The 24,714-nt window shown below is 38.5% G+C and overlaps 1 protein-coding gene and 1 pseudogene across 10 annotated transcripts in view; one reads left to right on the forward strand and one right to left on the reverse strand.

Moving 5' to 3' along the window:
* The window catches only part of LOC124111394, a 51,655-nt pseudogene extending 30,229 nt beyond the window's left edge, over window positions 1–21,426 (reverse strand).
* Window positions 1–24,714, forward strand: part of LOC124111374 (sodium bicarbonate cotransporter 3-like) — a 152,546-nt gene that overhangs the window by 23,406 nt on the left and 104,426 nt on the right. For 9 of the 10 annotated variants that reach the window (XM_046471050.2, XM_046471058.2, XM_046471048.2 and 6 more), the window contains exon 2: window positions 8,700–8,782. The gene's annotated coding sequence lies outside the window, so the exon portion shown is untranslated. Of the gene's footprint in view, window positions 1–8,699; window positions 8,783–13,627; window positions 13,827–24,714 lie in introns of those variants that run through there. The other variant, XM_046471053.2, reaches the window with a different exon arrangement.

Raw genomic sequence — 24,714 nt, forward strand, 5'->3', positions numbered from 1 at the left:
TCCCCTGAGTAAACAACTGAAGGCATCTTCTGTGATGTTACATAGGTGACGTAAGTTGTGAACACGGTAATCAAATGGATGAGCAGACAGAAAAAGACATATACTAATAATTTCATACTTTGAAGTTTACACTGTTTCTTTCATGCTGATTGGCTGAAGGGGAAGTCACGTGGTCTGATATTTGGAGCTCACACACCTGTGAATGACCAAAAAAGTTTACACAATGTGAACAATTTTTTGTGAAATTGATCGTGTGAACTTCTGCCAGAACTACTTTCCGGGGTTTCCCTGAATTCTCGTTCGGTGTTTACGATCAACTCATTTTTCTATTTTCTTTTTAATACCTGCATTTATCAGCAATTCTTAAATGAATCCATCCAAACTGACGTTCAATTCTTAAATGAATCCGAGGCAGACTGGGCATCGGCCTGATCATCATGATCATTCAAATTGTTCAGTGTGTAAAGCAGCAAGAAACTGTTTTAACCTCCAGGGGGAGATTTCCCTTCCTGGAGGAAAATTTTCATATGGGCGACACTTTTCATGTGTCGTTTTTTTATCATCTTTGTGACACTATTTCCGATTTTCAAATTGATTTTGGTCAAGCATTTGTGATTAAGTGTGCCCTAAAGTATTAAAATCTGCATAGGTGTTATGTTGACTTCACTTGCCCTTTAAAAACAAGTAGTGTGTAGGAGACTTGAATCTAATGATTAGGGTGCCGAAACTTTGTTATATATGGGATTGTGGTTGCAAATGGCTTAAATCTGGTTCAAATCCTTAAGACTAAGAGCCTTTGGGACAGTCAAGTGGGTTTGAAGCTTTTGATATCAAGGATTTATGTTCCTTCTGGTATATATATTGTCCTCTGATCTAGATATATAGATTGTGTTCAAGGGAGCCCATATACTTAAATATGATGTATGGATACTAAAATACTACTTGTTAATGTAATATATATTATGGAGAGTCCATCTGTGAATATATGACTTTGTAAATTGTCAGTCATCTAAGTGTTACTGTTGATCATATTGAGGCCATCTTTTATGAGATGTTTAGGTTGAAGTCATCCTCAGAGTTAATTGTTTTTAGATTTATTAAGGGCCCTTGGGAGCCTAGTGGTTAACATTGTTAAAGTGTTAGCTTGTCTCACTGTGGACCTGGGTTTGATACCTGCCCTGGGAGCAGTATGTGAAGACAGTTTCAGGTGACAACCTGCCCTGCACTTTCAAATCCAGATGAATGACGACATCTATTTAGTGAATTTATGGGATGCTAGAATTCATTTTACAATTTTTACAGATACACAAACATACACGGCTCAAAAAATAATTTGATAAATATATCAAGCTCAGTAATTTCTGAAAGAATTTTTTGCTGCACTATTAGGGTAAAATAGATATCTTGACAGAATATCATGAAAACGAAATGAAAGATTCAATGTATTAATGGATTACATGTAAAAATTTAACATACGGTTGGTCCACATTTGTATGTTCTGAGGGGTAGGTTCTTGAGTATGTTGAGGATTTCTGCCATAGTAGTTGAATGTTAGGACTCCTAAAGAAATCATTTTCAATATCAGGAACATAACAAGCACCATGGCCATCATCATTTATCACTGCTGGGATTCTCCAGCAACCTATGCTGGTCTTAAGGGGTGATTTGATGGATCGGGTGGTCTGACTTTGGGACTTGGTTGACTGGATGTCTATGTGCCCCGACAGAATGGAGTGTTGTTTCTTGTACCAATCGCTTGATTATATATGGGGCGGTCGGGTAGCCTAGTGGTTAAACGTTCGCTCGTCACGCCGAAGACCCGGGTTTGATTCCCGACATGGGTAAAATGTGTGAAGCCCATTTCTGGTGTCCCCCACCGTGATATTGCAGGAAGATTGCTAAAAGTGGTGTAAAACCATACTCACTCACTCACTCACTCACTCACTCACTCACTCACTCACTCACTCACTCACTCACTCACTCACTCACTCACTCACTCACTCACTCACTCACTCACTCACTCACTCACTCACTCACTCACTCACTCACTCACTCACTCACTCACTCACTCACTTGATTATATACAGGCCACCATCATATTGCTGTAATACTCCTGAGTGTGGCCTTCCCAATTACTTTACAGTGTTAGAAACAGTTACAGTTTTTGTCCACTAGTCCTTATACATGATATATAGCAAAACCCATAAAAAGGGATTATTTCTACTAGTCCTTATGATACCTTGACTTTTGGGCAGTTTGTCAAGGACTATAGGACTGGTGTCAATTTCTGACGCTGCTTTATAAAGATGAACATTTCGCAAACAAACATTCCGTCATTAGTGTTATGGTATAAGCTGGCAAATCCTAAGGATCATGGCTTGGAGATTCCTTAACCATGTTAAACCTAATCTAGACTGGAAATATTTGGACTAACGTCCACTCCTCCCTCTGTTTCCCCTGAGTTATCAGTGGCTTGGAGTTGACACAGAGGGTGATATACTGCTGTATACTCCCGAACTACTTTATCTGGAGGTAGTTAACTGCTATTTATCTCCATCTCAAATCCCTACTTGAATTGCGCCCTCCATGTAGGATTCATTACCATAAACCTGAATGATGGCTGTTACAGTGTGGACCTATTGAGGTCTTGTGTCACACTAGGAAAGCTACCTCTATTTTCAAGTACTCCTTCAAAATGATGTAGAGTAGCATATTAATAGGGTTAGAGGTATGTTCAGTAGTGAAGCCGTCATGTTGAGGCCACTACAGAAGGTTTCCACTGTGTTATGCAACAATATTAGATTAGTGTATCTATGCGGGTGTGTTAAGAGGTGTGTATCGCTGTTGTTTATGAAGATAGTATGAGCAATGTCACCATCGCTTTCTGAGTGTGTGAAATTAGCAGTAGACAAATGACAAGGATTGAAATGAATGTTCAAAGTATTGAAGGCACCATGATTTAGACTTAGTCCATGGGTCAAATTCATGGTAGAATTTGCTTTAAACACAACACACTCGCCTACCATAACTTCTGGTGAGCTACAGAGCCCCATGGCTGTTCTGTTGAGTTGTTACATATAACTGTCAAGCATACAGCTAATATGTGTAGGCTTACAAGGACATGTGTGACACTGACAATTGACTGATGTACTCTACCCTCAGCTTGTGTATGAACACCGCAATCTGAAATAAGGATTAAAACAATGCCAATTGCATTGATGTTTTTTCAACAAAATATGACATGATAATGATGGAGAAATTGCGAAAGATGGAGAGATGGCCTTTCAGCATGTTCAGTGTTCAAAATTAAGCATGAAAGTCAAGGGTCACGATCAATGCATTTGTCTAAACGTGAGCTCAAAAGGATAAAGAAATGATCATGATAATGGGTCACCTGTGTCATGCTATATGAAACTCAGGTACGAATTCATGTATTACCCTCGCTCTCTTTCGGGGAAAAACAAAAATTCTGATCCTGTTTCGTAAATTCAGTATGACACACATGTTCATTTAATAATCTCTATGTATTCAGAGCTCCAGATAAGCTTTTGGTGTTTTGGGTATTTTACCCATGCATTTTAAAATCATTGGGTATCAGTAATCCTATCTGGGTATTCAAATTTCTGTTACCCACTAGTTTTTACACATGTGGGTATTTAAGTTAAATATTTAAAAACACTATTCATCTTGTCCCTGCAAACAGGTGTCGTGTGGGTTCGAAAGCTTTATAGGACCCAAAAATGCCATGATACTTCCACAAGAAAGTGTGATGGCAAATGATCATGAAGTAACTGTCATTATTTTGGCAAGGTTGACGGATTTGCTAAACGGGTGAGGTGAGGTGAAATTGGGTTTAACGTCGCGTCCAAGATTATTGCACTTATATAGCGACGTGCATGCACGTGTATGTGTGTGTGTGGCTGCTTGTACTAGTCCGGACTGATGCCGATTTATAGTGCTAGCTCACTGAGATACCATGCTGCAGTTTTAACATGAATACCCCACTCAGACACAGTATACTGACTCCGAGCCGACCAGTCCTTGTTTTAGCCCCTTAATGCCGAGCGCCAGACAGGGTAACAACAAGTACAATCTTTTAACGTCTTTTTGTATGACGCGGCCCGGGATCGAACCCTGGACCTTCCGCTTTCCGGGCGGACGCTCTACCACAAGACCACGGAGGCGGTCGATTTGCTAAACGAATACACAGGGTTACTTCACAATATTTTTTATTTTTGTAGCTTATCTGTAATGTTCGTTGCATATTTGATACGCTTGGATTTTATTTTACTGCGTATTTCTGCATTTCTGATGCGTATTTTACGCAGATACGCAGCTTATCTGGAGCTCTGGTGTTAAGCAGTTTAGTTATTTACATTGAATAAAAAGTTGCCTATTTTTCATTGGTTGAAAATATGCAAAATAAATACATAAGCGATGATGGAAGTAATTTTGACTCTCATTATTATGCTCCCGGTATGTAATAAGGAGGGATATAGTAATCAGTTTGTCTGTCTGTCCATCCGTAATCATTTTTTGTCCGGATCATATCTCTAAAACTAATAGGTACTGTTTCATTACTGCACACACAAAGACCAGGTTGTCAACTAGTGCCCTTTGCTATGTATTTTTTTTTTAAGATATGTATTTTTTTCCATTTCCATGGAAACAAGTTTGAATTTGATTCCATTCATAGTGGTGTGTCTGTTCAGACCATATCTCTAAAACTAATAAGTATTCTTTTATGACACTGCACACACAAAGGGCAGATTGTCAAATGGTGCCTTTTTCTATTTAGGGGTGTTTAGAATTTTGTTTTCTGTTTCCATGGCAACAAGTTTGACTTTGACTCTGTTCCTACTGGTATGTTTGTCCGGACCATATCTCTAAAACTAATAGGTAGTCTTTCTGGAAACTGCACAGAAAACAGTCAAATGATTTGTGGAGGCCAGGGGGATTTGTCATCTATTAGCTATGAGATGAATTAAGCCCCCTATTAATAAAATCGACATTGCTGTGGTCGTATCCCATTCAGGGAGTCATCATTATTAAAATAAGGAAGTTTTTTTCATATTAAGCATCCATAATTTTTCTTAACGTCCTTACAGATACTGTACATAATGTCGATATCGCATATGAGAAATGAACGGCTTGCGGTTGTAGTTTATCGTACAATAAAACACTGCAGGGAGAATGAACCATGTGAGGTAGACATTAATCATGTTAATGACACATTAAAATAAGACGAGTCTACCTGTAGCACACAATAATTCTGTGTTTGTTGGAAGATGTCATTTGATCCTTGGGTCTGTGGTTACCTGTGACTGGTTTGAACAGAAAAAGACTGCCTCCGTGGACTAGTGGTAAAGCGTCTACCCGGAAAGCAGTTCGATCCCCAGCCATGTCATACCAAAAACGTTAAAAAATGGTACTCGTAAAAGATTGGCAACTGGTTGGCTTGGAGTCAGTAAACTGTGTCTGAGTGGGGTATTCATGTTAAACTGCAGCATGGTATATCAGTGTGCTAGCACTATAAAACGGCATCAGTCCAGACTAGTACAAGCAGCCACAGACACACGCACACACATCGCTGTATAAGTGCAATAATCTATGATGTGATGTTAAACCCATTTTACCTTAAACAGAAAGAATTTTGGAGGCTTGGCAAATCCAATTCCATTTGGTTTGGTTTGTGATGACAAAATAATGCAGGGATATATCTAGGATTCCAAACAAAGTCAGTAAGTGTGCTTGGCAGACTTGTTGCGGAAAGAACATAAATTTGTTCAAACTCATGATTTGCTTAAATTCATGTGTATGTTAATATGCCATTAAATGTTAAACTAAACATGAAAGTCTCTTCTTGTCTATTGGTCCTGTTATCAGTGTAATACGAGTCACCTCTCCAAAGCGATAACATTAGTTATACATAATACCATGACTTGGCCAATTTGTAATTCCAATTAATGAATTTATACTGACATTTTCTTCTGCCTTTGAGCAGAATGTTGCCTAGATAAATCCCTGTTAAACTCTCATGGTGGGATGATATGAACCAAATTTATTCTAAAATACTTAGAGCAAAACAAATATAACTTGTGGTCAACTATAAAAATCAAATTTAATTTGCCCATAGGCCTGTAGTGTAAGCATGGTTAGAATTTTCATATTTTCTTATGCTTGTTTGATAACCGGTACTGGAATTAAATAATTGTTTTTGTTAACATATTATCATGATTATTTGTTTATAACATGAAATATGTTAACTTTTTTCATGTTGTTAAAAAGTAATATTTGTTTTGGTGCAGTTCATGTCCCTACAGCTGTGTTTATAAACATTGAATGAGCATTCTTGGTGAGGTTGTGTTGACGGAATTATTAGAGGCCAATGCCCTTCTAGGTTTGAATGTACCAATATATTACCATGTTTTATCATGAACTAATGAAAATAATGACGGGCAGCTGTTGGTTTGCGTGAGTAAATACACAACTCACCATTTATATATTGGATTTATTATAGTTTTATGTGTTAATGATTTAATAAGCTTGTTCAGCATGTTCAGTGCTGAATATCGTCATTGAAATTTGCAAGGAAATGCATGAATACATGCATCGAGTTTTTACATGGTAACATTTGAGTTAGAGCATGTTGAGTGCATTCTTAACGGCTTAATCATTAAATTATCGATGTGTTGATGCATTCAAATGCTTGGTTCATCCACCAGAGTGCAAATTTAGTCTCTTCTGGTCATGTGATTTGAATCCTTTTAGGATGTCCACTGATCGGACTGTCCAGAGTATTTGATTTAGCTATATGTGAGATGGTGTACATTCTATTGCTCTAGAAATGCTTATTTACTGCGCCAAATACACACTTTACTATAGATAAAGTGTAGGAAAATCTCTCCTTGTGTTAACAGCTTGGCATAAAGGTACACTTACTACTGTAATATAAGTAGTCTGCTCCGATTTTCGATATGAAATGTTGGAGCGATAACCAGCAGTGATGTTGATTAAGCTTGCGTAATGGGTGCGAGGTATGTTGTGGTCATACTTACTTTAACACTGTTTGTGCTGGTTGCAGTTTTATTATATAAGTCAAAAGACAGTAATAGTCGTAAAAGTAAATACCGATGCAGGAAATAGAATACTGTTTAAGTGCCATTGAAGCCAGTTCACTCACTTCCTTCACATAAAATATTCATTATGAAAGCAGATAATTTCATAATTCGTAAGATGTAGGAACACTACCCGCCCAAACCAGCCTTAACAGTGTGAACTTTAGATCAGGCAAAATTATGATCCTAGAAATACAGTTCTCTTATTTAAAAGTATGTACAGTCAAGTCTCGCTAATCCGACAATTGGGTTTAACGGACACTAATGATGGGAACTGATTAAATCAGTGATATTTAGACCCATTAATCCAAAAGTCAGGCACTCCGACTCCGACACACCTAATTTGCAATGAATTACCGAAATCACTCATCACACAGTCTCGTTAATCCGACACAGTGATCAGCGCACTCTGTGGTCATCTGCCCGCGAGTACACAGCTCCGTGTTTTGATGCGAGACGAGTCGGCTGGTAGCTACATATTACAATGGCTGCAGAGATAAACTTGCTTAACAATAAAACAATTGATGTTTTAAATATACACAACAGGATTAATCACATGCTTAGTTTACCTCAGTCTCATTAAAATCAGATACAAGTTCTCGCTATCGCCGAGGACATCCCATTACAGGTCACGTCAGAACAACCTTTCGTGAACTTTGACAAACCAATGAAATGAAGAACAGGAAGTCGACATAAGCCACTGAGAAAGCAGCTTTCTTGAGCTTTGCAGCACCAGTTTCAAACTGGTGACCTCATCCAGACTATGATTTTTAAAATATTTTGAATCAGTTATACAGCCCGTAACCATAGTTTTGTGTTGAGTTTGCATGAAAACAGATTCCGCTAACAATGTAACATAACAATATGAATATTTATTTATTTTTCTTACGTGTTTGTATTGTTATCTTTCATGTAGTTGTCCGATTTTCGATCACAAATGGTCATACTACTTAATTTCGTTTATCCGACATACTTGTTAATCCGACTTAATCATCTGCAACCAACCATGTTGGATTAACGGGACTTGACTGTATCTACAAAATACAAAGGGTCATACTACTTAATTTCGTTTATCCGACATACTTGTTAATCCGACTTAATCATCTGCAACCAACCATGTTGGATTAACGGGACTTGACTGTATCTACAAAATACAAAGTAAAATTCAAATGTAGCCCAGAACAATGCTAGATTTACTAGTTCCGAGGCAATCTAGACTTGCCAAATCATTCTAGACTTGAGTTGGATTTGCTTTAATAATTTGTTCTCTTGGGGATTGGAGACAGACTAGCAAATTTGGGCAAGTTAAGTTTACTTGTGTGTTCTGTCAACTTTTTCAGAATATTTTAGCTCCTAAGTATAGTAAACTTATTGACAGTCTGAGAGACTCTCCCATCATTATGATTGCTTATCATAATCAGGTCAAGCAAACAAGAAATATTTACACGTGCCCTCATACTTTTCAAACAGTTGGGACGTGGCTGCACTGACACTTTGCATTTGACCTGGGATGTTTTACATACTTCCACACAAGGTATTTTATCTTGCTCTCTGTTGACTCCCTGATTCTCTGTATTGCAGTGGACAGGTGCCAGAACACAACGGACACCATTGTAGCCAGCTGAGTAAGGCAGACAGCAGTGATGTCCAACAGGCTATAACAGGTGATGCTCACATTTTGTTAACTGGCGATTTCACGGTACCCATTTCCTATCTTAGTCCTGTCTTCATAATGCATGTTGTAAATACAGTGAACAAACTTAAGATAATGCCTCATTAATGCAGGTGATCATCATGTTAGATTTTCTAGCCAAATTGACATCCCAATTTGTTCAAGAGGTTAAGATCTGGTTTTCAATATGGCTGGCATGGCAGCCATAGTGAAAACTTATTTTATAATATGGCCATTACTTGGTTCTTCATAATGCATGTTGTAAATACAGTGAACAAACTTAAGATAATGCCTCATTAATGCAGGTGATCATCATGTTAGATTTTCTAGCCAAATTGACATCCCAATTTGTTCAAGAGGTTAAGATCTGGTTTTCAATATGGCTGGCATGGCAGCCATAGTGAAAACTTATTTTATAATATGGCCATTACTTGGTTATTTGTTTTCAGAATGAACCGCCTCCGTGGTCTAGTGGTAGAGCGTCCGCCCGGAGAGCGGAAGGTCCGGGGTTCGATCCCCGGCCGCGTCATACCAAAAGACTTTAAAATATGGTACTTGTTGTTACCCTGTCTGGCGCTTAGCATTAAGGGGCTAAAACAAGGACTGGTCGGCTCAGAGTCAGTATACTGTGTCTGAGTGGGGTATTCATGTTAAACTGCAGCATGGTATCTCAGTGTGCTAGCACTATAAATCGGCATCAGTCCGGACTAGTACAAGCAGCCACACACACACACACACGTACATGCACGTCGCTATATAAGTGCAATAATCTTGGACGCGACGTAAAACCCAATTTCACCTCACCTGTTTTCAGAATGAAATGAAATTTGGTATGTGTGTAGTTAGTAGTGGGGCTCAAACTTTGCATTTTGACCATGCTCAAATCTGATTTCTGCATGGCCCTCTCACCAGCCATATTAAAAAGCTTATCATGGCCATTACTGTCATTTGGAATGAAATTTGGTACATGTCTAGTTGGCTCAACATATGTGATAGATTTCTTTTGATATTTTACATTTTGACCTTGTTTTGGGCATGCTCTAAATTTTCTCAAAGACATATTGACTCTGTAAACTTCTCAATAATTGACAGAATGAGAAAACTGAACTTGGGCATGTTCTGCATTTGATGACATATTTTGTTCAAATTATATCAATCACTGGATTGTCTGGTCCAGACTCGATTATTTACAGACCGCCGTCATATAGCTGGAATATTGCTGAGTGCGGCGTTAAACAACAAACCAACCATGGTAATTATGCAGAAAATATTTGAATATCAATGCTGACAGCAATTTATTATGAGTATCCTTGGTGACATTTTAAACTACTGTCCCCTGTCGTGATATTCCTGGAATATTGCTAAAAGTGACGTAAAACCATACTCACTCACTCACTTAAACTGTTGACTACATATTCAGGTGAGCTTTGTACAGCTACCTATTCAGCGTATTTATTATTGATGTTATTGCATCATTAATTTTGAGTAAGTTGACAACCAAAGTGGTGCTTTTTTAGTGTCTGACAAGTTGACAATTAGTTGCATCTTCCATTATGTGCAGCAGCAGGGTGATGTACATGTGCCGAAACTGTGGAACGTATATTTGATAATCACTGTTTAGTGCATATACATGATATATCACTGTGAGATTGCTATAAGTTAACTGTTTAACTGGAGATTGCTATAAGTTAACTGGTAACTGATGAGTGATAAATTCCCTGTGCAGAGCTGTGTCCCTTGGCCACACCGGAAACCTATGATTGTGGGTTCAAATTCCGGTTAGCCCTGATTATGTTTCTAGGTTTGTCAGCACAATACCCGTGCTCATGGGTTTCACCAAAGTGGTAAATGTCTGAGACCTGCATCACTTCGGGCTTTCCTCCCACATTAAGCTGACACACTGTAATATAAGTGGAATACTGTTAAAAGCGGTGTTAAACCCAACTCACTCACTATGGAGTAGTGATATATCAAATGGATATCATAGTCCTGAAACAGATGTTTATGTATATCATGATATATAGAATGTTCATACTGTTTTGCCAAATACCATGTTCACGTCGTCTTGAATTCAGTTTCCACCATCATAGGGTTGAGTATCCATAACCTACATTATCTTGAATACTACATATTAATTTGATGATTATTACTTAAAAACATATTTACATAAAGGACTCATCCCATGATGATTTAAGTAAAATAAACTTTTACTGTTTGATCTATTGAACATCCCTGTGGACAATTTATGGCCTCCGATGTCATTTGATATTGATTTGATCAATTTATTACAAAATGTGCTTCATCACCTTGTGATCTTTGATCAGTGCTGATGCAAAACAGATTTATTTATGTATTCCACACAGTATTGGCTTATATTATACTTCCATTTGAATGATTGGAAGTTTGTAAACCAAATTCTTCTGTGTAAGCTCTGAGCTTTCAACTTTGTGTTTTTAAATTACCAAGTGGATAGAGTGTTTTCTTGTACAGAAGATGTCTTGGTTTGACTCCCAAGAAGTGAACGCATTATGAAGCTCATTGTGAGTGTTTGTCATTTGTCAGGAATGATTGAAATATTTAACCTGATTCACTTACTTTTCCTCCAGAATTTTATCCTTGTAACCTTCAGATGAGTAAACAGACATCTAAAACACAGTAATGGTGCTGAGAAACCAAGAAACAAAATCAGGCATGACACACTGAGATATAATTGAGAATCTTGTACTAAGTGACATTGAACCCAACTCTCACTCACTCACAAGGAAGAAAGCAGCCAGTATGGTTGACAACGGAGAAACTCCCTCAATGTGGTTTGTGTTATGAAAATAGCTCCTGTGTATATAATTCATATCCAGGATTTGTTTATATGAAAAGAGTTTCTGAAAAAAAACACCTGAACTATCGAAAGGTTTTTAGCAATGGGGTCTTTACTATATCATTTTCAATGAACTCATGATGTTTAGGGTGTTCCTAAAACACATAAATAAGGCATGGCGTTACATGCTGCCTAGAAATGGTTCTTGAATGAACTTGTAAATTAATTTGAAATTTTATCCTGATTGATTAACCTTACATGATATGGCATGTTTGTTTGTTGTTAACGCCGCTCTCAGCAATATTCCAGCTATATGACGGCGGTCTGTAAATAATGGAATCTGGCCCAGACAATCCAGTGATTGACATCATGAGCATTGATCTACGCAATTGGGATACAATGACATGCATCAATCCTGTTAGTTGCCTCTTACGACAAGCATAGTCACCTTTTACAGTAAGCATGGGTTGCTAAATACATATTCTACCCCGGATCTTGATGGGTTCAATGATATGGCGTATGGTGCTATCTCACAGGCCCCAGTGGGAATTCCAGGTTAGGTAGGTCCCCAGAAACCTGTGTCATTTACCCCAACACTGTGTGATGTTGTTCATTTTATCAATCATTGGACTGTTTTGTCCAGACTCATTTTTCACAGGCCGCTGTGATATTGCTGAAGTATTGCTGAGTGCAACAATAAGCAACAAACACAGGTCCTTCCAATCAGATTAAGTTAACAGAAGGATTGGCAAGCACAAGACACGCCTTATGAAACATGAGTCTATTAAGACTTGCCTCTTCATTCAGCTGTAAGGGGTACCCATTAGGATCAGATGTGACAGCAAACCTTAGAGTCAGCTAGTTTGTGTACTTCCCAGGGAGTTGAAAATGTAAGCTGAATGCACGTTGACCCATTTACTTTGATAATATGGTCATGTTGATGCCTGTCTGTGGTGTGGAATCTTGTTCTTTATAAGCAGCTTAGTATCACATATTTTAATTATGTATTACTATCATGTATATTCCCGGAGAATATGGAGATATCCCCTCTCCAGTGCTTTGAGTTATGCAATGCGATTATACATTAACCTATAAACTAGTCACTGTTCACTCTGCAGGTGGTTATTACATTTCATAATTGACTGGTGACTGAAATGTTCATGATTTATTGTCACTTATTTGTTGTGCCTATAGTTAATACAGTATGAAGCTGAAAGCTAAGTTCAAGCAAGTAGACTGAACAGTGTTTTATTCAGACTGATAATCATGACTTATAAGTTTTGATTTTTTTTTTTATCGAGCCATGCAGGTAAGCTGGATTATGACAGCAACCAAAAAATGAGGTGAGGTGAGGTGAGGTGAAATATGGTTTAACGTCGCCTTTGTATGTGTCTGTGTGTCTGCTTCTACTTGTCAGGAATAATAAGGCTTTATAGTGCTAGGTGGCATTAAATCAAACTCACTCACTCATTTTATAGTGCAAACCCACTGAGATAGCATACCACAGTTTGAACATGAATACCCCTCTCAGACACAGTATACTGCTCCGACTGGGTTAGAATAGGTCTTCAGCAACCTATGCTTGTCTTAAGAGGCGATAGATGGGATCGGGTGGTCATGCTCGCTGTCTTGGTTGATGCATGTCATCATCTGATCCAGACTTTTACAGACTGCTGTCATATAGCTGGAATATTGCAGAGTGAGGTGTTAAACAACAAACAAACAAAAAATACTGCTCTGAGCCCACACATCTTTGTTTTATCCCCTTGATGACGACGTTAGCATAAATCAAGGAGGACAAATATATATTTAGAACATTTACTGTTGACCGATATTCATTGATAAAACATATTTCACCATTGTAATTGGTAATTATGAATGATATATGATGTATATGCAGTGATCAAATATAGATATGTGGGTAGTGTTTTCACAAAGGATGACAGGCAGATGTGTTGTGTAACACAAATGACAAGCAAATGCTCTGATCTGTGAACATTTAGGTAAGGTTTTATATCCTTGACCTGGTTTGCAGGGGAATGTGTCTAGCAGTGTTTATTCGTTTCATGGCGTAACATTTGATAATGTGGCTGCTGTTGTGTTAACATTTTACCACAATTTGCCGTGAAGGAATTTGGGAATGGTGATTACTATGATATTTGGATCATGCAGTTAACACCAACCAGACAACAAAGGTCAACATGTTAAAAAACAACACCAGGTAATTTTGAGTATACTTAATAAAAAAAATATGAATAAGTTTTTGTACTCATGAATGTAAATGTGTGTAGGTAATATGTTGATTCCATTAATCATGCTAGTCGGTATCTTTGACCTTCATACTAGTTCCCTGTGGGAATATTGGGTTAGAATAGGTTCCCAACAACCCGTGTGTGTTGCATATTAAGTCAAATTTGTTGTCAGAGATTGAGAGGTAAACAAACCCCTTTCAAATGTTGATGGGACAAAACCTGTTTGGATATTTACTGGACAATTACCATGATTACTACCTCTTTTTGGCTTCTGTGTTTTCTGTAAAAATAATCTGTGATATACAGATGAAGATAATGTCATGTATATCTTCAGGCTTAGCACAGGGCGTTTATGAAGATCAGGGTTTTACAGTCACTTACAAAAGTGGGTCTCCAGGGGACCCGCAATAACTAATTTTAGGAGTCCTTGCAGGCAATATGAGGTTCCTGTAAAGTAAAGAAAAGGTATCGTATACTGTAGGTTTTGATAATTACTTTAGAGCCTGGAATGAATCAATGATCATGTGGACAGTGGTCATGATTGATGGATGAAATGACAGACACCCATAACTGTTCTTGATGTGCTGTAGGAACAATCTCAACATTTGTGCGTCGTGTAAAACCCTGAAAGATTATTTACAGGTTGGATTGCAAGTTAACTAGGAGGTACTCGTTGGAGAGGGATGATTAATACTTTGAATGCATACAGGAGTAAAATGAACTAAAAGGTATTCGGAAAGATATGTCCTGTTTTTGTCAGACTGCTACATATGCATATGTGTGAGTATTGCCTGGCCAGACATTTAACATTGATGCAGCCTCTACCCTTTCCACTAACCATGGTCCACCAGTCTATTGTGCATCAGAGATTCACGTGATGCATATGGTTTATCAAGCAGCAAGTACGTGTTCCCTCGCTATTGTACCCTTCAATATAGCGCTAACTCAGTTATAGTGCAGGGTAATGCATGGCTCCCAAATAATAATAAACTCAATTATTTCACTAACACAATGTTTTTTTTCCCATCGCGAAAAAACATTTCCAGCTGATCACTGCGCGTAGGCAACACTGGCTGGAAATACCAATCAACAAATCCGAACTGAAGTCCTCAATTTAGTCCTATTATTACACTATCTGGTTATAAAAATGTGTTCATTGTATATCTGGAATTATGTTTTGTAACATTTTTCATTAATTTTATTCAAAATTTCATTCAATGTTATTTACATTGATTTCTGCGAAATTATGTGTGAAGGGATCGGTAGATCGCACAACTCACTGTTATTTACAGCAACCACGGTCAGATTACTGCTATTGACGCCTTGAAACAAACCTTAGTTGACAGAGAATGGATACTTACTTTGACTCGAAAGTCATAATTGTTGTAGTTTGACTATTATGTGTCTGCAAAGTTTTCGTGATTGAGAGTGTGTGAGCCTCGACGGTGACGTCCATACATACGTAGCTTTACCAAAGTGCTACGCATATGGTTGTTATTATCTATAATATTTATAGTAAAGCTGCATCTAAAAAGACATGATATTGGAATATATATGTACTATAAAACAATAGTTGAATATACTATTTTTCTGATCATTGCATCAAAATTCTTAAGAATTATATTATTGAGTAACTTTTAACTATATCACCGGTAGATTGTGAGAAGATGTGTGTACGTCTGATTGCTATTTCTGGCTTTGTTTACGCAACAATACACAAAGTAATCTTAATCTCGGCATATAAAACAATGCTTGGCAGAACAAGAAATACATTTTAAATGGTATCTCATCATATACCAAGTTTGTTATACCTGTTCGTTAGCCTGGATTTGCTGAAGGGATGCTGTTGTTTTTTTTATAACACATGGTAAATCTTTTTTAACACTATAAATCATAAACTACTATATACTAATCTTTTCTCTGAAACGTGCAGCGTAGATAGTATTAGGTAGGCAGAGCATGCACTATTGAGTAGGTCATCTACCCTCTAGGACTTCACCTCAGCTAAGCTGCTGATCGTTTATAATGCTCATGAGTTATTTGGAGCCAAAAGTGGCGTTGGAGCGAGGGATCACTGTATGTCGCTCAGTATGGAGAATAACTTGCCTTTTATTCTTTCATGCCACATGAGTTAAGTCAGCTGTGGCTTTTTTTGATGTTATTCAGTGGAACGGTTCCAATTTGATCATGGATAATGCGCTCACTTTCTGCTCTACATAATGTCTACTAATAATTCATGTTTTGATCGTTATCAGTTTATCATCATTGATCATGTATACTTGATGTATAGACAGTAATATACAAGCCATGGTTATCAAGGCCACTGTTGTCACTTCTCTATCATCACCAGTCGTATGTCAACAAATGAAGTCTAGGTGGGGATGGATGCACAGCATATAAAGAGCTGGAATTCACCATGCAAGAGTTGCATCCCTTTGTCATTCCAGGATCCTGTGATATGAATGACATATTTGGATTGTTCCCGTGAGGATTTTGGGTTAGCACTGGACTCCAGCAACCTTTGCTGGTTTAAAGGTGAAATATTGAATCAGGTGGTTGGGCTCAGTGACTTGGCAGTGTGGATCATTGTTCACAAAATGAATCATTCTATTTTCTGGTCTAGACTTGATTATTTATAGGGCGCAGTCATATTGCGGGAATATTGCTGATTGTGGCATTAGATAACACAAACATACCATTTTTGTACAGATCATCTGCGACCTGATCTTTGTATAGTTGTCAGGAAAAAATTGGTTTTCATTTTAGAGGAGAGAAATGTATTGTGTTATAAAAGATTTCATGGACTATATGTTAGTTTGTTTGTTGTCTATTTGTTAGTCTATTTGTTCAGTGTAAGAAAAGATTGTCTTGGCATCCTTAGTTTTGTTTCTGTTTTATTGATGGCTCCCCCGACCCAGTTGGGTTCACCATACCGACCCCATGACTTTCAGGTCCAGCTTTGAACTGCGGACAAGTATCTTGATAGTAAGTTGCAATACGATGCATGATACAATACTTGAAAAGACTTTAGTAAATACTTGTTTAAGAGCCATGTTTATTTGTTTGCTTGTTGTTTAATGCTGCGCTCGGCAATATTCAAGCTATATGACTGCAGACTGTAAATAATCAAGTCTGGACCAGACAATCCAGTGATTGACATCATGAGCATCAATCTACACAATTGGGATACGATAGCATACATCAACCAAGTCACTGACCCTGATCAACCGATCCCATTAATTGCCTCTTACAAAAGCATGGGTTGCTGAAGACCAGAAGCCATGTTTAATCTTCAGTAGCAATGACTAAAGACCCATCGAATGATGTCATGTACACTTGTGTTAATTAAACAACTACTTGTTGCTTGATAACCCTTGCACATACAATCAGAAAGAGTATTCTACAATTCATTTTCTTCCCAAGTGACACATGTTCCATGTAATTAAATCAATCGTTGGTTTTGATATGTGACATCAGGATAAGACAAGTGAATTGTACACCTCTAGATTTGAACTGTTTGTAGCTCACATATTCTTGTTGCCAAAAATATATGTAGATGAGCTACAGAACCTTTTGATTATGTTGAGTCATGCTGTCATTTCCCAATCTCACGTGTTGTTTTTGGTGTATCATGTACAGCTATAAAAGTGCAATAATCTTGAACGCAACGTTAAACCCTACCTCGCCTCGTCTTGCCTCGCCTTGCTTCACCTCACCTCACCTCACCTCACCTCACCTCACCTCACCTCCCGTAGTGTTGCAGCATACCTTGCCCCACAAACTATTCACTGTGTATATTTCAGTTGAGGCTCACATTTCATTATCTTGAGTGTTAGTAATATGATTACTCCAGGGTAGTCCAGGGTAGAAGAAGTCTTTAAGTATGTGTGTGTATCACAGTTAAGTACACAGAATATCAAGTTACTGATACTCCTCAAATTTGTACTTGCCCTTTTTATACCACAGGCGTATGATGCGGGGGGGATATAGTCATCATCTGGTCTGTGTCCCGTCAGTCCTGTTTGTCCCGTCTGTCCTGTCTGTCTCGTCTGTCCTGTCTGTCCGTATTTCATTTCCGGAGCACCACTTGAAAACCGTGAATAGAATTTTCATCCAAACTTGGAACATGTATAAAACAGGGCACGGGCTGAAGTGGTGCCTTTTGCTATTAATAGTTTTATGGGTGTTGGGAAAGATTTGTTGTCTTTTGACGACTCTTGTTTGTTTTGTCACAGTCATAAAATACAACCTTGGTATTTATGCAGAAAATCTTTGAATATCAGTGCTTACACGAACTTTTGTTAGTGGAAGACTTTGTTGACAGTTTAAACTGTTTGCAAGAATATCTTTGGGGCATTGATAATATTTATGGTAATAAATTGGACTGTGTATGGTGGCTATTGTTTTGATACAATAAGCAGTTTTTGCAGATGATATATTTCCTTAAATATGGTGTCTGTTCATTTCTTAATATACCTATTAATATGTAATAAGTTGCTTATAACTATTTATAAAATTGTAAACAATATGACAACAGACTGAAAATACCAATATTGTTCCCACATGTTACTGCTATTGCTTGTACACAACTGTTCATGTTTATCAGAACCTTGTATTGTATGTGAGCTGTTGCCATGCATGGGTGGTTTATCTGAATACACAACACAAAGTGTAAATAGCTGTTTCAGGTCGGTTCCTTTCTAGGACATTTACCTGTACCTGTACCTGGACCAATTATGATCATAAAGAAGAATCAAAAGTTGATAACAAAATGATAAAGCCCTAGTGCCATTTGTCTGTAGCAAACACACTGTATCATAAACTGCTCACAGTCTCCTGAAATATGTCGTAACTCCCTTTTCTTAAAAAAAGGGGGGCACGGGTGGCCCAGTCGTCTAAGGCGCCGCGATTCGCTGTGCAGAATTGCGTCCCTTGGGCACGCCAGAAACCTATGATTGTAGGTTCGAATCCCGGTTCGCCCCGATTATGTTTCTAGGTTTGACAGCACCATACCCGTGCTCGTAGGTTTCACCGAAGTGGTAAACGTCTGAGACCTGCATCACTTCGGGCTTTCCTCCGACATGAACATGATGAAGCTGACACGCCGCGATATAACTGGAATACTGTTAAAAGCGGCGTTAAACCCAACTCACTCACTCACTCACTCTTAAAAAAAGATGTAGGATATTGAAGCATTTGCATGTACATTAAAGCATTTTTCATCAAGTTGTTGACGCTGGTTCAATTCTTCACTTGAGTACATTATGTGGAGCTCTCTGTGGTGTCATCTGATGCTATATTGCTCAAATATTGCTGACAACATTGTTAATCCTCTCTTAATCAAAATTTGTGTAACTGGCGTACTTATCCTTACGTTAGGAAATCAGTATGGAATTAAATTTGAAGTCATGTTTCCATTTACAGACTTAAGGGTAACAACACACACCTACCTACAGAGTCATCTTTGTTAAGGGCAAATAGCTAAAATGATGTCTCTGTACATTTGAGTCATGTTAGAAGTACATGTCGTCGACCTTGTTTGATCAACCCACTGACATGAACGATGTCACAGTATTAGACACGACCACTCATCAGTCCTGAAGTTGCTTGTTGTTACCCAAACTTGACAGAACTTTGATTGCAACTTTATGAGATTTATTTCACTTTTGGTGATAAAGTCTCTGACACATTCTTGTGTAAATTCAGCCATATCCTTATCATTAGTTAAAATCAGATTCAAGCACGTAAGGTAAAAGGGGTTTTCAATGGGACCGAGTCAGTGGAACACCAGATACATTAATCAGGTGTTCCTCAAACCATGATTGGGCAAACACTAATTGAGTTTCTTTAGTTCTTCTGCACTAATGTTGTTGTACAAGTTTCACCTTGATAAGCACAGTGACCTTTTAACCCAAAAGATATTACTCATGATATCAACCACGGGTTTGTCTGGACCCGACTCCATTATTTACAGGCTGACATGATATAGGTGGAATACTGCTGTATTAAAGAAGAAAGAAAGATGAGATGACTATCACAGTCTGGGAGGCAGCTATGCCAATCAGACTGACCAACCAATTGTATAGCTTTAAGACTGTCATTAAATGTAGTGATATTGATTTATTGATACAGTCTATCCACACTGTATTGTTGTACCCAATAGTAGTATTGTGACTAGTGTAGATACACCTTGAATTCATTTCTTTTTATTGACTTTTATGTATTTTTCAACAATGTGCCATTAGATAGTCCTATTGAGACATCAGGCAAAAAGAAATGAGAAACTTGAATGATAACATAATCAAAATTGACACCTTTTGATAACTCATTCACAAATCTGATTGTGTATCATGAACTGTCTTTAACACTCTGTAGTAGCACATAAGGTTATATATCAATATATAATTATGGTTATCGGCCATTTTTATTCCTTCTGAAATCTCCAATCAGTGACAGTCTAAGAGTATGTTTCTGGTCCTGTCAGGGTGTTAAATAGCCCTATTGTCTTGAAGGATACTATAACTTATTTATCAAGTATCTCTTCTACCAGCATATTATACATAGTGTTTCTACCTCTTCCTTGAAGAGATTGCTGTTCCACAATGGTGTCAGACACTATTGCTGAAAGTCACAACAAAGCCATATTGTTTACCCCAGTAGAGCTGGCCTTGCTCTGTGTTACATGGAGCAGCAATTGCTGGAATTCCCCACCGAGACTGAAATCAGACTATTTTGGCTCCACAGGTGTGTGAGGATAGGAAGGTCAATGCTGTACAGCTCTAGATGTCTGAATTGTGTCTGTTTACTCTTGGCATGTTGGTTTCTATCGAGGTATTTGTTATTCACCACATCTGTTATGAGCAAATCTGTGTAACATGTTTTGAGTGCTAGCCTGGTTGCCAGATGGATTACAGATCAGCATATCGGCTTCCTGTCCATCTACCCTGGGTCATCCATCTATCAACCTTGTTATCCTAATAAAGCCATTCAGCTGCCCATTCTGAACCACATGCTCTACTGCTCATGTGAACCATCCATCTGCTTGTATGAACCATCCATCTGCTCATGTGAACCATCCATCTGCTCATGTGAACCATCCATCTGCTCATGTGAACCATCCATCTGCTTGTATGAACCATCCATCTGCTCATGTGAACCATCCATCTGCTCATGTGAACCATCCATCTGCTCATGTGAACCATCCATCTGCTCATGTGAACCATCCATCTGCTTGTATGAACCATCCATCTGCTCATGTAAACCATCCATCTGCTCATGTGAACCATCCATCTGCTCATGTGAACCATCCATCTGCTCATGTGAACCATCCATCTGCTTGTATGAACCATCCATCTGCTCATGTGAACCATCCATCTGCTCATGTGAACCATCCGTCTGCTCGTATGAACCATCCATCTGCTCATGTAAACCATCCATCTGCTCACGTGAACCATCCATCTGCTCATGTGAACCATCCGTCTCACGTGAACCATCTGTCTGCTCATGTGAACCATCTGTCTGCTCGTATGAACCATCCATCTGCTCATGCTCAACCATCTGTTTTTTCATCTAATCCTTATCTATTCAGCTAGTCTTTAGCTATTCTCATCAATCTTTCAACTATTCCTAATCTATTTATCAGCTTTGTCTACTCATCTTTCAACTATTCCTAATCTATTCATCAGCTATTCCTATCCATCTTTTCCTATCTGCTATCATTTTTAGCTATTCTTATTTCTGTTCTTCAGCTATTTCTAACCCATCTTTCAGCTATTCCTTATCTATTCTTCATCTTTTCCTAGTCCATCCTGTTCATCCTACCTAAGCCATCAATGCTCCCAGTGTTCCTGTTTACCGGTAATTACCAGTTTTCTACCGGCAAAATTAGGCTTGGACTGGTAATTCATGTGACTACAAGTGATTTTTAGAGTTGCCAGTCCACTAGGCCTGGCAGTTTCAAAAGCCAACGGGAACACTGTGCTCCTTGAAGTAGGTATTTTCTTCTCATGTCCTTCCCTTGGCATATTCAAATTTGTTATCTCATTTCATATGCGTGTATACACCAGGCATCCCTGCTGATCTCTTGCCAAGTTCTGCTGTGAATCATTGAGTACTTCTGAGAGAGCAGAATGAATGTTACGGAACACATGTTAATTGTCCACATCTTTTAATAGGCAGCCATGGTTTTGTAAATCTTGCACTCAAGTGGCTCACTTGGCAGAGCACCAATGTTGGTATAGAGTATCGGGGGTACTTAATATTTCACAGTGTTGGGAACAAAGCTCCGTCAGATCTGGCCAATATAGCGCGATATGATTAATTTTGGTGAAAGATTTGAACAAGGTCAGTGCAAATCAAGATGAAACTGCTGATGGTTGTTGGTCATTGGCAAGCTTTCTCCGGCTGACACTACATAACAATTGGAAATCTTTGTGGCACTTCTCCAGAGGACTTCTACATCATGGCATAGAATACACAAGTAACTTAATTTGCTGTCTGCTTCCATAAAACATTAGTTAGTTTGCCACATTTGTGTACTCTCATGCCCCCTTTAGTTTTTGTTTGAATAGGGCAAGTTGAGGTCACATTGACATGTTGCAGATGTCCTTAAAAACATGGACCAGATTTGTGGAGAATATTCCTAAGCCAATTTTATAGGCTAACAATGAAGACCAGACGTGGCACATGTACATATTTGGAAAGACAATTTGTTTAGGTGGCAGCACCATAAATATTTGTATGATTTCTAAAAAATACTACTATTATGACTATTACTTTTAACTTGTTTTTTGTAAAATAGAAGGATCTTTAAACAAATATTTTTTGGGGTTCTTTTGGCAAATAAACATGTTAAACAACACTTGCAACAAAATATTTGTGCTTATGACGTTGACTAATTGTGTTATCCCTGTAGAACAGTTACAGCATTGGAATGTTACGAGCCTGCCAGGTTGTAGAAATATGGAAAGTATTTTGCAATGAATTAGTGCTTCCCATTCTGCTGATGAGGTATGGAAGGTGATGGAGCAGTGTGAAAGTGGAACTATTCCTGGGGGTTCTGAAGGCATCAGGGTCGGCATCATTGTCGCCTTGTGTTGTGGATGATGGTGTTCCCACTAACTGCCAGTGACAGTAAGCCAGAGTGCAGGTAGCGGGCTGAGACTAGCTGTGAGTATTGCCAGCAAGGATCTGGCTCTTCAATCTGGCGCGGAATGATTTGTACCTAATTCTTCTTTCCTGGTGCCAAGAATGGCATAAGAACCCGCTGCTCTCATTGTGTATTTTTAGATCTTGTAAGAAAGAAAAGTAAAGTGTATATTCTAAAACATGTTATGCGATTTCTATGTAATTTTGTTTTACTGTCAGTAGGTTATGGAACAATGATGATGGGATAGTGTCAAGTTTATGATGATTGGATGATGATGGTGGTGAATATGATTATTATTATTATTATGGGTAAGTTATGTTTAATGCTGCTTTGAACAGTATTTCATTTATTTTGTCACGGCAAGTCAACTTCATAATGTAGGACACTCCCAAAGTGATGCAGGTCTTTTACCACTTTGGTGGTACCCCCGAGCATGGGCAAACAAAGAAACAAAATCATGGCAAATCTGAGATTCAGACCCACAATCATAGGTTTCTGGCCTGCCTAATGGATGCAACTTCCTCAGTGAATTGTGGCGCCTAAGATGACAGGACCACCTGTGCCCCAATAGGATGATGAGGATGAGGAATGCATGATAATAGTGATTTGTCAAGGAGAGGAGACTCTGTTCAGCTTTATCTGCTTCATATGTACATATTAATACCACACAGATCAACTGATCTCAAACTTCACATCCTTGGTGTAAACAAGACCTGGAAATATTCTGATTGCTCTTTGGAGTTTAGCCCACAGTTCAGTACAACCGTGTGGGTGTTGTCAGATCAGTTTAGGAAGGCATGGTGTTAAGTGAAAGATGTGTACATTGTCTTGAATGTGATATGTCTATCCTTAGCAGAGTTGAGACAGATGGGTCTTGGCTTGCCAGGCAGAGGTTACAACTACAACATACTTTTGACAATGAAAAAGTTCTTCTGAGATAACTTAAATCACTTGTCTACGTAGAGAGTTCTATTTTAAGTTTATCCTCAAATATGTTTGTGGCCAAAGCAGGTTTGCACTTGATTACCTATATACATCAGGAGTTGAAGATGCCAAGTTTAGGAAAGGCATGTTGTTATGTGTGTTTGTTTTGCACATGGAGGGTTAACCTAGTTGTTAAAGTGTTTGCTGTCATACTGAAGACTCGAGTTCTAATGCTCAAATGGGCAGAATGTGTAAAACTGGTCAGTTCCTGCTTGAATACTGCAAAAGGTTATGAACCTTGGTTGCGGAGGGTAGTTGGATGGGTGACTGCGTTCGAAAGCTTGCCTCCTGAGAGTTTCCGAGGCTCATGTAGCACATATGGCGTCTCCTTAGGCATGTGACTTTGTTCAAACTAAGTCTCACTTGACCCTGCCAAGAATGGGTACCCGGTAGGATGAGATGTTAATGTGACTGTTAATCTTCTTGTGTCTCACAGGCAGCTTGTGTTGAATACTCCCCAGGGAGCTGAGAATGAAATCAAGTGCACACTGATCCAATGACTGGAGTAATAATGTAGCACTTTGAACATGTTTTAGGGCATGGATTTGGCATGTTGTTGTTGTTGTTGTTGTTGTTGCTGCTGCTGCTGCTGCTGCTCACTCGCTCGCTGCCGGACTCGCTCGCTTCTGTGTATTATTCAGTGTTAGATGTAAGACCATTTTTTATTGAGGACCAGCTGACAACTGTTGTTAGGTACTCATCATGCTCATATCATATTCACATAC

This window comes from Haliotis rufescens, unplaced genomic scaffold (assembly GCF_023055435.1).
Source record: "Haliotis rufescens isolate VD_foot unplaced genomic scaffold, xgHalRufe1.0.p SCAF_4, whole genome shotgun sequence".
Classification (NCBI taxonomy): Eukaryota; Metazoa; Mollusca; class Gastropoda; order Lepetellida; family Haliotidae; genus Haliotis; species Haliotis rufescens.